This window comes from Pinus tabuliformis, chromosome 6 (assembly GCF_031772625.1).
Source record: "Pinus tabuliformis cultivar Carrire ecotype Pingquan chromosome 6, CPIR1, whole genome shotgun sequence".
Classification (NCBI taxonomy): Eukaryota; Viridiplantae; Streptophyta; class Pinopsida; order Pinales; family Pinaceae; genus Pinus; species Pinus tabuliformis.
The window spans coordinates 670,687,792-670,702,626 of NC_142292.1; positions in this window are offsets into that span (position 1 = coordinate 670,687,792).

A 14,835-nucleotide genomic window follows, 5' to 3' on the forward strand; every position below is an offset into this window, starting at 1 on the left:
GTTTCCCAAAATTCTCCTCCGTGTGGTCAAAAAATGTTCTGCAAAATGGTGGCTGAAATAGAGTATTTGTCCAACACTCGGCAACGAAAAGTCAAAGTGTCACTCCATGCTCTGTATAGTTGCACAATTCCTCTGACAAAATGGATCAAATTGGTAGACTTGAAATGGATGTGTGATGGTGTAGAACTCTTTAAGTATGCATTCAACTCTTTAAAACCTCCTAAATGGTTGATACCCACATGCGCAGCAGTTGTGCAATGACCATGATTCCCATTAACTTGAAACTCCTTCCTGATTTTGGTGAACCCTTGATGACAAAAAATTGACAATGGTGGATAGTGAACTTTGAGACTATGATATCAACATTGGTAATAGGATCAACTTATTGAAAAACCAAAAATGAAGGAATAAGGCAAATACATTTGACGATGAAAACTATTGACCCTAACATGACAAACCAAATTAAATCAATAAATACTACTTTCCATACTCAACAAAATGCCATTACAGTTGCAAATGTCTATTGCGCACCAAACACAACAACTCAAGAAATCATTGATTGCATTACACACATTTTAGATCATGCATCCAACAAACAACAAATTGCAATTGTTGGTGACTTCAATTTAGACATGTTGCAAAATAGCTATGTGCAAAAAAGACTATCTTTATTCATGCAACAAAACAGTCTCAATTTGCATACAACAACACCAACAACGAATTATGGCTCGATGCTTGACCATTGTTGGACAAATCTCCCAAGCGACAGTGTCTCATCCAATGTCTTTGACGCCTATTAGACATATCATCATGCTATTTCACTTACGATACCTCTATGGTTCACTTTAGATACTATGGAAATGTAAATATCATTATTGCAATTTATTAAATACTCCCAACCATTGTCAAATTTGTGATCTTTGCAAAATCAAACATAGCAGTACATGAATCATGACTAGGCACAATCTTTCTACAAATTGATTTCAAGCTCATTTAAAACAAGTATTACAAAATGGGTTTACTCCATATCTCTTAAAACTTGTAAATCAAATTACACATAAGAATCTCATCACATATTTGAACAATTGCTTGGAAAAAGATTTTTCCAATATACATTTAGACATTGTACCAAATCACTCTACACTTAATCAATAGGCCCATGCAAAACACAATAAAAAACATCTATTGTAGCATCATTTATAACGCATGATTCAAAATCCAGCGAAAGCACTATAGATACATGGGTACACATTGCAATATCAGACTTTAACACTTGTCATTGTCCTATTCAGAGCAAAAAGTCGATCGATTATGCTCAGACCAAAATTTTCTCCTAGGCTATTCGAAACTCAGAATTTCTGGAATTGGCATTATTTCATATGAGTTTTGGTTTGCTAGTTTCTCAATTACTTGTACACATTAGACATTGTCTCCCAAAAAATATAGAAAGAGTCTTGTATTCAAGAACTTGCAGACAACACAATAGGTATGAAGACTAGTATCTATTCTCTACTTACAATAGTACTTTTTTTCTTGCTAATTATTTCAATGTCTTTACATTATATCCATTGTCTTTGCATCTATCAATAGAGCATATTTTTATTTTGAATGTCAATTTTTTTGCATATCAAATATCTAGAACACATATCTCGCTTAACTTCCCAAAAATCTAGACACTCGAAAATCATTTTTTCCCTGCTTCCCATACTTAGCACAAAGATATTTGTTCTCCTAGATTCGTTAACTTTAGTTCCTTTGTCTATGTCAATGTCTACAACACTCTTCAAAACATGATATAATTTCTAAATCGCACATTGATTGCATACTTCCAGAAAATGTTTTAACAATTGACCAACAATGCCAGTTCCTCTCGTTGCAATACATGCTAACTATTCTAGTACTTACTCTGTCTACATCACAATATCCATTATTCTTCAAAAAGGATATTTTACTCCTAAATCTTATGCGCAACAAATCCTTGTATAGATTTTTCCCAAAACATTCAACAATCATATAGATGTTTCCCTTTCTCTGACCAGTTCTCTCAAAATCATTGAACAATGGTTCAAATACCCAATCTTCAAATCATTGTTTATTGTTATTTCTTTCACATCAAGAGTTTCACACAATGAGTATTCTGTGTTCCATATGTACAATAATAGATTCAAACCACATTTTTTTTTACTAGTTTCTTCTATCTAGCTCTTCTATTCCTTCTATGCTATAAACATAGCTACATTAAAACGAAGACAATTTGTAGCAACAACTGGAAAACAAATTCTTTGAACAAAAGCCAAAGTTGCAACAACAACTAAGAGAAATTTTGTTCTTTGATACATTGTGAGAATTTCCATTTCACATGGTATTATGCCTATTGGAAATTATGCTAATCTTGTACCTACTTCCAATTTTTTTTTTTAACAATTGATTTCATGTTCACTTGGTGACTTTTCTCTTGCAATTGTGAATATATTTTTTTTGGACAGAAATGGTTATATTGTGATTATATTCCTCCTGGCCTAAATGCCAAGTATCCGTATACAATGAGGATGTCTAGATCCTGAAAAGTCTCACTAATGGGAGTGAGAGTATTATTATGACTTGAGATCTTTTTCCTAGCTTGGATTTCTATAGATTCTATATCCGCAATTTTCCCCCACCTGGATATACAAACAAATTTTTTTAAGATCAAGCAGTAAAACATGGCAGCCCGCGGCTTATGGGATGGGTTCCCATGATTCTTTTCCGTCTTTCAACTTGACCCCGGCGGAGAGGAGGGCTGCTTTATTTGCTTCGTTGTCTGCTTCTTTATTATGAGCTCTCAGAACATGATAGTAGTTCAGCTTCTGAAAAGCGTTTTCTAGGCCTTTAATTCTGGAAATCATCCTGGCTAGACTAAGATCAGCAGCAGAGGAGTTAGAAACCATTGCACTTATAATAATCTGAGAGTCTCCTATAACTGTTGCTTCCCTTATGTCTAACTCCTTTAGAGTCTTAAGGCCTTGCAGGAGGGCCAAAGCCTCAGCTTGAGTGCTGGTCATGTGTCCAAGCCCCCAAGCATATGAATGAATTTTTTCTCCCGTTGAGTTTAGGACGACACCTCCAGCACCTGCTCTGCCTGGATTACCCTTAGCTGCCCCATCGAAAAATAGAAAGTGCCCTGATTGCGATGTAAGCCAGTCTTGGAAGTCTGCTTCCAGTTTTCTTATTTGCCAGTCTTTGAGAGGTGGAGCGTTTCTGGTTGCTGGGAGAAATTGTAATCCAAGGAAAGAGCCCCAAATGATATCTTGATGACTGAGATTAGCATCATCGTTTATCTGAGATAGGCATTCCTTTATTTGGCACTTGATCTTAACTTCGATGATCTTGTGGTGCTGTCTAGAATTCCTGAAGGTTCTTCTGTTTCGTTCCAGCCATAACTGCCAGCAGATGACCTTTGGAAGAGTGGCCCAGGCTGATTTGATCAATCGATTTTGTGGAGGAGGACCAGGGTATTTGAGTACCCAGCTAGAAAAAAGATCTGCGATAGAATTCGGAAGCAAGAAGGCGGGATCCAAGGCATGAAGGAGGGCGCTCCATACCTGTTTGGCGTAGCAGCATTCCAAAAATATATGCGCTGTTGTTTCTACGCTGTTACTGCACATAAGGCAAATGGAAGGGCCGTTGTATCCCATTTTCTGCAGCCTGTCGAAGGTGAGGAGTCGACCGTGGCAAAGGATCCATGCGAATGTGTCGATTTTGGGCCAAGACTGACAGCGCCAGATCGCTTGCCAGGGCGCAGGATTTGAGGGGACGTGTGGTCGCTCACAGTGTTTGGCATATCCCTCGGCGACAGAGTAGCCTTTGGCTTTCTTTCCCCAACCGATTTCATCTTGTTTTTTCCTGTTGATGGGCGCAAGACCGTGAAGGAGGCCTGTCATCATGGCCCAATCATCGACCAGGTGATCTGGCAATTCCGTTCTCTTCCAGCCTGTCCATTCATCGTCATTCCAGAGGGAGATGTCCCAAAGAGTTCTCAGCTTCTCTCTTTCCATCCACTCCCGCAGCTCTCCCATTTGCGCTCTATCAGTGATCGGATCTGAGAGCATGATCTTGTCAGTCCATATTTTTATTTTCTTACCGTTTCCAGGAATCCAGTAGATGTGGTTCTTGATCAGAGCAGCGGCCTTGTCATATAGCTTGAGAAATGTCGAATTAGGTAGACGGATCACTCTGTTTAAGCAGCTGGAGCGAGGGCCACGGAAATATTTTTTTCTGAGGGCTGTTTGGGCCCAGCCAGGGTTAGGCGCGACAACTCTCCAAATGACCTTTGCAGCCATTGCTACATTCAGGTGGCCTAAGTTTATGAAATTAAGGCCTCCTTCCCACAGAGGCTTAGATATGACTTCCCAACTGATGAGGGGAATTTTTCTTTCATTCTGCTTTCCTCCCTTCCAGAAGAATCTCCGGATATGATCTTCCATTTTTTTTAGTATGATTGATGGAGCTAGGATCCCTGCAAATTGAAAAATAGGAAGACTGGTGAGCACTGATTTGATAAGGACGGATTTGCCAGCATAGTTGAGCTAGGTGAAGCCCCAGGCCTGAATTTTTGACTGGAATTTTTCGAGCTGGGGTAGCCAATCTTTGCTTGAGATTCTTTTGTGGGCAACAGGAAGGCCCAGGTATTTGAAGGAAGTCCATGAAGCGGAGGCTGCAAATCCTAGGCACCTGGAGATAGCAGAGAGAAGTCTGGGCGGGGTATTCCAACTGAAGATGTGGCACTTATCTTTGTTCACAACGCTGCCTGAGCCCTTGCTGAATTCTTCCAGAACAGATTTGAACTTGGAGGCGGAGGGGAGAGAGGCAACCCCCAATAGCAGGGTGTCGTCTGCGAAAAGGGCATGATTAATGTTCTTGACTCCTCTTGCTATACGCAGTCCCATAAGATCTTGGTCTTGCATTTTTTTGTCCAGCAGAAAGCTGAGAGCTGAGGCTTGAATGACAAAGAGCATAGGGGAGAGTGGACACCCCTGCCTGAGCCCTCTTGATGCTTTGAAGAAGTCTGTAGCTCTTCCATTTACGAGTGGAGCAATCCATGGCTCCGAGATGCAAGCCCGGATCCAATTAATGAAGTTTGATCCAAATCCAAACCTGTTCATGACTTTTAACAGAAAACTATGATTTACACGGTCAAAAGCATTTGCTAAATCTAGTTTTATTACCATACCTTGCTCTTTTCGTTGAAGACTTGAGTGGATTGCCTCCTGAACGAGGGTGAAATTGTCCACTATCTGCCTCCCTTGGATGAAGCCTCCTTGATTCTCCGGGATTATTTTGGGAAGGATGTGCTTCAATCAATTTGCTATAACTTTTGTGATTAGATTGTGCCCAATATTGCATAAAGAGATCGGCCAGAATCTTCTGAAATTGCTGGCTCCTTTTTCCTTGGGTATGAAGGCTAACAAGGCAGAATTTGTACTGCCACCTATTTTCTGGGAGTTCTGAGATTTTCGAATCATTTTGATCAGATCTTTTTCAATAATAGACCAACATATTTGGAGGAACCTGGCAGAGAATCCGTCCGGCCCGGGGGCCTTGTCCGGATCCATGTCATATAAGGCTTTTTTGACTTCCTCTTTGGTTATGTTGGCCTCTAAGATTTCATTCATACCCGAAGAAATTGTGGCTGGGATCAAGTCTAACAGATCTGTAGCTTGTTGCTGGACCTTTTCTTCGCTGTACAGCTTTAAGAAGTGATCATGGGCTGCCTTCTTTATGTCTGCAAAATCCTTGTAAGTTTCGTTGTCCACCTTGATCTCAGATATGGTGTTAAAACATTTTCTGCTCTGCGCTTGTTTATGGAAGAAAGTAGTGTTTCTATCCCCTGATTTGAGCCAGAGGTTTCTTGATTTTAATCTCCAGTATTCCTCTTCAACAAGACAGGCCTTATGATAGTGCTGTTGCAGATGGGCTTCCTGTTCAAGTAGATCCTTGGTGACTGAAGTGTCTTCCATGTGAGATTGATGAATGACAAGGGCGGCTTTGATATTTTTTCTTTCTATATCAGGTTTGGGGAGGTTTTTGGCCCAATGTTTTAGAGCTCTTTTTACCCTTCTGAGTTTTTCTTCCCATATATAGAAGGGGGATCCTTTAACAGATTGGCTCCAGCATTCCTTGACTAGCTGCATGAAGTCTGGTTCCTTGACCCAGATTGGGCTGAATCTGAAGGGAATAGGGCCCAGATCCAGATGAGCTAGAAGGTCTAGCTTTATAGGTTTATGGTCCGAGATGTTGTTAGCGAGAATGTGCATTCTTGGTTCTAGTCCAAGCAACAAGTATGAGCTTTGAATGAAGAATCTATCTAATCTAGCAGCAATATGACCTGGGCCTATTCTTTTATTGGACTAGGAGTACTTACCGGAGGAGGGTTTGATGTCCAGCAAATCCCAGTCTTGCATGAGGTCCTCCGCCCATTCTCTTGCCGGATCACAAACAACACTGCCACCCCTTTTTTCAGATGAGCTGAGGGTGAGGTTGAGGTCTCCGGTGATGATAGTGTTTTCCATATTCATAAGATCTGCTTGAAGTCTTATCGAATCCCAGCATGCTTTTTTTCCCCAGTGTTGACTGGAGAGTAGACATTGAAGATACAATGTATTTCTTTAGTGATCAGATTCTGCATTTTCAACAGCAACCAGTGTGTGTTGCTAGCCTCACTGGTGACTCCAAATTTGTTAGCATTCCAAAGGGTACCAATCCCTCCCGAGGCTCCCCTTGCGGAGACTGCTCTTGCTTCACTGTTGAACTAAAATTTCTTGCTTGTTTGGAGGAAGGCTGAGCCTTCCAATTTGGTCTCCTGGATGAGAAGTATATCTGGGGTTTCTGTTTTGATCAGACTTCGCATGGCTTCCTCCTTGACTTTGCTCCCCATACCTCTGCAGTTCCAGAAGATGATCTTCATTATTTATGTTTCTGGTGGGCTCCCTTGGAGCCTTGTGGCTGGCTTTTCTGCATCCTAGGCTTTGAGGCTAGCAGTTTTTCGAGGGTTGGCTGACTGCCTTGTAGTTTTTCCTTGTACGTCTCCTCCTCTCTTTTTTCTCTATCTGTTTTGCGGCCCCTCATGGATCTTCTTACCGATGCTTGGGACTCTCCTATTTCTCCTTCCTCCTTTGAGTCATCTGTGATCTGCTCTTCTTCTTTGTCTTCCTCATTCTTGCCTTTGGAATTTTCAGCGTTTGTGTCTTTGATGGAGGCTGAAGGTGTGTCTTTGCTTGAAGAGTCTGGATTTTGTTTTTCCATCTCCTCTGTGGATTTTGTCTCCTTTTGAGTCTCTGCCTCCTGAGTTTTCTCTTGTTGCGAGCTGAGAGGATCAAACCTGTTTTCTGAAGATGGAATATGTTGAACAGGTGGCTGACCTTTGCCGCTAGGTCCTCCCATCTTCTTAGATTTGTGTCGCTTGGTTTGGTTCCATCCGTCCTCCTTTCCCTGCGTGGCTTCAATGTTGGATGGGCAGCCTCTGGCGAAATGGCCGTACACGTGACATTTCCGACATTTGAAGGGCAACTGCTCATAGTCCAGCTTCTGCAGATGCGTCCAGCTTCCGACATTTAACGTAATGGCCTCTGGAAGCCCTACCTCCAGATCTACTTCTACGCAGATCCGGGCGCAGTCGTATTGATCCTTGTTGTTCGCTTGATCAATAAATTTCCCGAGGGCATTTCCAATGTGACGCAGGGAGTCCCAATTCCAACAATGGACCGAGAGGTTCGGGAGTCTAACCCACACCGGGATTGCATTAGGAACATCGACTGCTGGATCAAAATCTGGGGTCCATTTGTTGAGGTACAGACCCCGAGGACCCATGAAATAGGGGTCGTTTCGGAAGATCAGGTCTTTGTCTTCCTTTGCAGTGAATTCAAAGAGGAAGTATCCTCTCCCCAGAAAATAAGAGGTAACGTTTTCTCTGATCAGCGGCGCCCAATTTTTGGAGACCCAGCTCTCCGTGGATTTTGGGGACGGCAAGAGCCCCGTAAACTAGCCGATTAGGGCTCGTTCGGACAGCGACAGAGCAACTTGCATCGGGGTTTCAGGCGGAAGGGAGATCGAAGGGATAGCATCCAACTTTTTGACAAATTTTGAAGGATCATGGGATTTCTTCTTGGGGAGCCCTATCAGAAGCCGCTTGAAGGCCTCCGAAGGTGAAAGCGGCGGAGGAGCAGATGGGGAGCCCTGGGGGGAACCCAGAGTCTCCATGAACTCGGATCTCTGCCAGTCAGATTCCAGAGATCTCCATAAAGCAGCCCACCCTCAGGCTCAGACGGATCCACCCTCAAGCGAAGCGCGAACAGGTGGATGCGGCCTCCAGTTCTGCAACAAATCCGATCCGGCTCAACTCGCTGAGGTCGATTCAGAGCACGCAGGGAGGCGGCCTGCGAGGGCTGAGGCAGCTCGCTCCTGATCGCTCGGATTGCTCTATCGCATGCAATCGCCTGGTCTCCGACACCGAGATCGTAAAAATTTTCTTGCAATTGTGAATATTATACAACATCAAACTTCACATTTCACAAATATAGACAATACCACAAACAACAACTAACTTCTGATTCCACCGTTTTGCTTTTGACCAATTGCATTTTGCATTATCCTTCTTTGTTTATGTCTATTAGTCAAACTTATTCAAAAGTTATCCAAGAAAAAATGGACTCCAACTTCTTATAGAATGAACAATAAAAGAACACTACATTTGCTAAAGATAACACAAACTTGCTTGTTTTTTCCAATCAACTTGAACCTGGACCAATTCGCAACTGTATTAAATACCACAAATTCAATGTGCTCCTACCACAGTCGTCTAACAACAATATCTTTGACATTGAAGTCCAATGAAAACTTTAGTTATTGTCAAATATATTACTATTCACCTTAGATAAACTATAAGGCCCTATTTGCAATCTGCAGCCCAAACATGTTTCTAATTTTGTCTCATAGTATAACAACAAAAAAAAATTGTTCATGGGATACTTGTGCTTCTTTCTTTCTACTGTTCTTGGATTGTATTTTTTTTCCAATCAAAATTGCACAAATAACATAGGCAACACAATAACATGAACACTTTCCACTTTATTGCATTCTTTTGCAATTTTGAAATTTATTTCCATGCAATCATGTTAAACAATGACTTCTTGTCTTCTATAAAATTCCAATAGGTCGTTAACACTTTTGACAACACCATGGAAAACAAGAATACTGGCTCCCAAATCGTAGATGTACAAGCAACAGAAGACCAAAATACCAAGAGGTAGATCATCCGATTCAGTTTAGAAATTTGTATGTTTCCAAGTAAATATTGCTTTATGCCAAATGAAACTTTATGACAACAATTCAACTTAGCAATTTGTAGCTTTACAAATTGTTATTGTTGTATGTTAGATGCAATTTTATGAGGCCTAAATCTGCTTACTCTTGTAAATCCACAAATTGAAAACTCTGCAAACATCTCCATGCTCAATAATACAATTATGCACAGGTGCACATACAAATGTTTTTGAAGGTGATGTGCTTGTAGTATATGGACCAGGACAAACCAGAAATCCAAATTCACCAGTCAAAACACAACTTGTGCACACAAATCTTGTTGACAAAAATGGTCAACTAACTATCACAGTCAATATAAGCAACAACCTTATAGACTGATTCCATGACCAATTTTGTCCTGGCAGAAGTATTTGTATTACAAAATTTGCAATAAAAAACAAAGGGATCTATGAAAAGGTTATGCAAAGACTTGCATAGTTTTACATGAAAAAAGTACAATCCAGATAATACCTGAAATTTGCAACAACCGTAGACTTGCTCCAAACACAATGATACAACAACTTGTTCTATTGACATATGCATATCCATTTGGCTTCGTTGTTGCTATGGTGATAGCATGCCACCAAAACAATAGATAATTTGAACTAAACATCAAAAATGGTGAAACTACTAATGACACAACCTTCGTAAGTCAATTCTTACTCCAAATTGTCCTCCATTTTTGTGCTACAAACTTAAATATTTACATTATTGCATAATTGTGACATTTTCTCATTTGAAATAAATGGCAACTACAATTAAATGAAAGTTACAAAGAAAAATTCTTGGAAATAAAACACCAGCTAGCATGCAGAAACACAACATTCTATTTGTTCAAAAACATTGTCAGAAATGGACCAAAAGGATGTCAAGTGCTGCAATAAACACCAACAACTTTTATCGATGTTCTAAACAACACCTGTGCAAAAACACATTTGCTATCCTTCATTAAATAAAAAATAGAGGTATTTACTATATTTTTGCTTTTTGCTCACATTGTGCATAAATATTATATTTTTTTCAAAATCTTCGATTTTTGCCTTCCAAAACACAACAATAATTACTTACTCTAATATGTTTTGAATAAGGTGCAAGACAGACTAAAAGCAAAAAGTGTGTTCTCACCACCCTATCAAAAAATTTGTCAAAAATGTTCAGATCCCATGCTTCTGAATTCATCAATCTGCACATTGTGCAAAGAAAGCACAACAACTTGTTATCGCCTCAATGTTGACTGCACAATAGAGACAAATGACAACAAGATAGATTGCACTTTGTAAACGCCACAACTACAACAATACTGCCCAACAATTGCAGAGACAAGTTTCAAATAGTACATGGAAGACATTTCATCTACAATCTTTGAATTACGAAAACTCTCTATACATGGGATCTTCACTTTGACACTCAACAACATCATTGTTGATATAAAGCCACTTTGAACAAGTTGACATGCAACATTAATTCCACCAACTTTTTTTCTTTCAATGTATGTGTCTTCTTAAACCGTGGCTAATACCTCTATTTGCCATATTTTTTGCACACTATCATTCTTATACTACTATTTTTTATTTTTCTTGTACTAATATATCCTCAATTGTTCGTTGTCACAGGTTTTGTCTCAGCGTCGCCCAAACAAATCAAGCCAATTGCAAAAGAACATTACCACTCTTAGTACCAATCGTATTTGTATTTAGTCCAAAGTGTACTCTACTTATGCTTTTGAATATAAAGGCTTTGACAAAAATATCAAATAGTCAAAACCACAATTGTATTTCGTTCATGCTCAAGAACACATTGCTACTACTTGATTGCTTAGACAATTTTTGCTTTTTGTCTCTAAGTCTCTAATATAATTTCTACTTTGTTCCTATTTTCTACATTTATTTTTTCAATGTTATCTATAATTGTGTCTATTGGATACTGGAATTCATGGATAGATATGTTAATCCATAGAACTTTATACTTGTCTGCAACTATCTGTACCTCAGATTTTTATCCATGCATACATATACTTGTCTATAGTTTTTATTTTTATTTTTTATATTACCTCAATCCCTAACAATGAAATAACTTCAACTCCATGTTCTACTTTGTCCTGTTCTAGACAATCCATAGCTCCTCTGATAAATCTGAATTCAAAAGACCCTTGGTATATTGTCAAAATATATGATATGTATGTTTCTAATGTTATCACTTTATCGCTACGCTATGGTAAGAAACATATTAACACAACAAATTAATTGCCTATGGCTTTTTCGACAAACATTAGCTACGTCTCCTAATTTTTTTCTTCCACTGATTGGCATAATATTAATTTTCATAGTTCTTGTTGTTGTTGTTGTTTTTTTTTTTTTTCTCACCAAATGATTGGTATGAATTTCACAGGATCTATGCAAATTATGTAGGATTAATAAAACTGTGGATAGTTTACTTCAATTGAGATTGTTTAGTGCACTACATTTATATGATGCAACTCTATGTGTGTTAGAGTTTTAAGTTTCAAATGTTTCCTGTTAGGCTAAAACAAAAAAAAAAGGTTGCATTTGTACTTCAAAATCACAAAATACCAGCTATCCAAGCTATTTGAAATCTTTTATACAATCGAAATTTTTTATGTAACAAGAATTTAAGTTTTCAGTTTTCCCTGTTGAACTGAAAATAAAATCTTAATTTTAAAACAAGAAAACATCAACTATGATAACCAACAGAAACTTTTAGACAACAATATTTTGCATTCTGGATTTATGTCATCAAATATATGTTTCTGCATCTGATCTAAAATTCCTTGAAATGAGTAGTTGAGAGCTTATTTATCACCTAAATCTTTTTTAGTATCTAAACTGTTCATGGCAATCACCTCTTTGTTTGGAAATTCAAAACATGTTATAAATTATAATGCTCAGTCTTTTGTCCTCATATTTCATCTAGATACTCGCTACATGGTTCGAGGATTCTTTTACAACTAACTCCCATTGAATACTCTATGCTAGTGTGTTTACATATCTCATAAATAAAATGTTTATATATGTAATCAACACATTGCAAATAGTGCTTTTTATTCACACTACTCTGTTCTTTTACAAAAGCAATAAGCCTTTTATCTAGCCCGTAGCTCTGATTTTCATCCAATGCTTTCACTTGAACAACTTGCATCTTGATCCATCCAACGAAATGTCACGAGATAGGAAGGAGACTTGCGCAGCAAGAAATCAAAATCACCTTAATCTAGTTCAATATGTTAAGACATTTACCGTTTGTACTCATGCAGAGAGGTATGTCCCTTTTGTCATTCAAGTACTGCAAATTGTTTTTGTCGTCCCATACATCAATACCTGCACTCAACAAATAAAATGCTCGCCTAGTCGTTAGGGAAAGTTATAATTTATCTTGGTGGCACCCAATGTAAAACCACTGCCTAGTGTCGAGTGCCCCCAAAAACAATAAGTGGTTGAGTTGTGGGGTCCTCTATAACGTATGCATTGGGTCAACACGTCGCCAACACGAACGACATATTCCACGGATGACCTCCACGTAATATTTCCACATACGTTGTTTTTCACGTCATGTCCACGTTGTCAACACGAGCAATTGGATTTCAACGTAGTTCATAGGATTTCTCCTGGCAGATGCAAATGCATTCAGACTTTTGATTCTCTAGATGCCAAATGCAACAGACCCCTTGACATATTGGTGTCTAATAGTTCCTTGTCAATGAAGTTGAAACAAAGCTTTTGAATGCAGTTGAAAACAACCAAAATGTGTTAGATTGGTTCCCCACCTAGAGAATTTATAGTTACGGTGGTTCCTGCATGTATCACAGGTGCAAGCATAATGTAAAGGCTTACCACTTGTCTTGAAAGTGATTAGAAGCTCCTTGTACAATGCACCTTGCCCAGCATGCAAGAGTGCCAAGAAAAAGCTTCTAAATGGACAACTAATGTAAGATAATCACAAAGAAAGTCTTCTTAGATGCTTCGAGACCAGTATTGATGTTCTAGATGAGAAAGCATGAGAGTGCTTCTTGCATTTGGGGTCATTTCCAAAAGATACAAATTTTTTGTTGAATGTATCACTAGACATTTGGGCAAGATGCTTTTGCCATCTTACTAGAATTTCCTAGTAGAAATCTTTTGAATTTAACAAACAATTTCAGTGAAAAGCCTTATCTTTTGTTTGTATGGTTCGATTTTTTGATCTTGTCTTGCTTTGTCTCATATTATACAGTGTACTATCATGGTAATTGGACATGGTAAAAGTCAACCCATCAATTATGGAAGTGCTTCTGAACCATACTTTTCTCAACACCATATAATGCGAGACTTGCCCCTGTATTTGGCATTCGTAGGTACTTCAGTTTGTAGCAAGAGGATGCTAATGCCTAAAAATGAAGACAATTTGTCAGTAAAATTGGAGTTGCTCAAGCACAAGGTTTTTTTTGCTCAACTTGTTTCCCTTCACACAAGTGAGTGATTTTGACAATTTTTTGTTTTGTTTTGGAATTGTTGTTGCTTTTCTTTGTTCCTTGCCTTTCATGTTAAATAATCTATAATCAATAGGGTATATGCTATATATGTCATAAAGTTGGCCTATAAAAATGAGAGGCCCCCTCCAATGATTCCTAAATTTCAGTTCATCGAGAAATGGTAGTTACTAGATTTTGGTCATTTTCATATAAACAGAGTTTAGAAAAGAAATGCATTCATATCATATTGTCTTCAATAACTACAATGCTTTAATGGAACTTTTCATTTGTGGTTTGCTTATGTAGGTGCTATGGAAGAGGCACAGTCATGTGATATGAACGTTCGTCAAGCAAAGGCATTAGCTTTAGTTTTTTTTGCAGGAAAATACTTTCTTCCAACATTTTTGAGTTCTGCAAGTAAATACTTTCTTCCAACATTTTTGAGTTCTGCAAGTAAATACTTTCTTCCAACATTTTTGAGTGCAATGGATGCCAACTTGTACAAGACTGCTTCAGAGGCATGCACACTTTGCACAATCAGAACTCACTGTTCATATTAGAAAGTATATATTGTGAGACTATATATTTTTATTCATCTTTAATGAACATACTGCTATTAGAATGTAGATTTCAAATTACTGTTAATAATAGCACACTTATTTTGTAAATAGCTTTTGTTATGTGTTCAAAGATCTCTTTAATTTTATTTGTTTTATAACATATACCACAAGAACATTGCATACACTGAAAGTGCAAAAACAATGCCATTGTGCTCAACACAAACATCTTGGTCATCCTAAAAACACAAAAATATTAACATTAAGCTTATATATATATTCAATAAGACATCTTCCCATATAGTTCTCTAAACAAAAAACTAGGTGGAGGCAATGTCCAAAAAAAACAAGCTTTTATATATATTCAATAAGACATCTTCCCATATAGTTCTCTAAACAAAAAACCAGGTGGAGGCAATGTCCAAAAAAAGCAATGGCAGTGACATCGCCACCAGGTGGCTCTTGTTTAATAGAAAA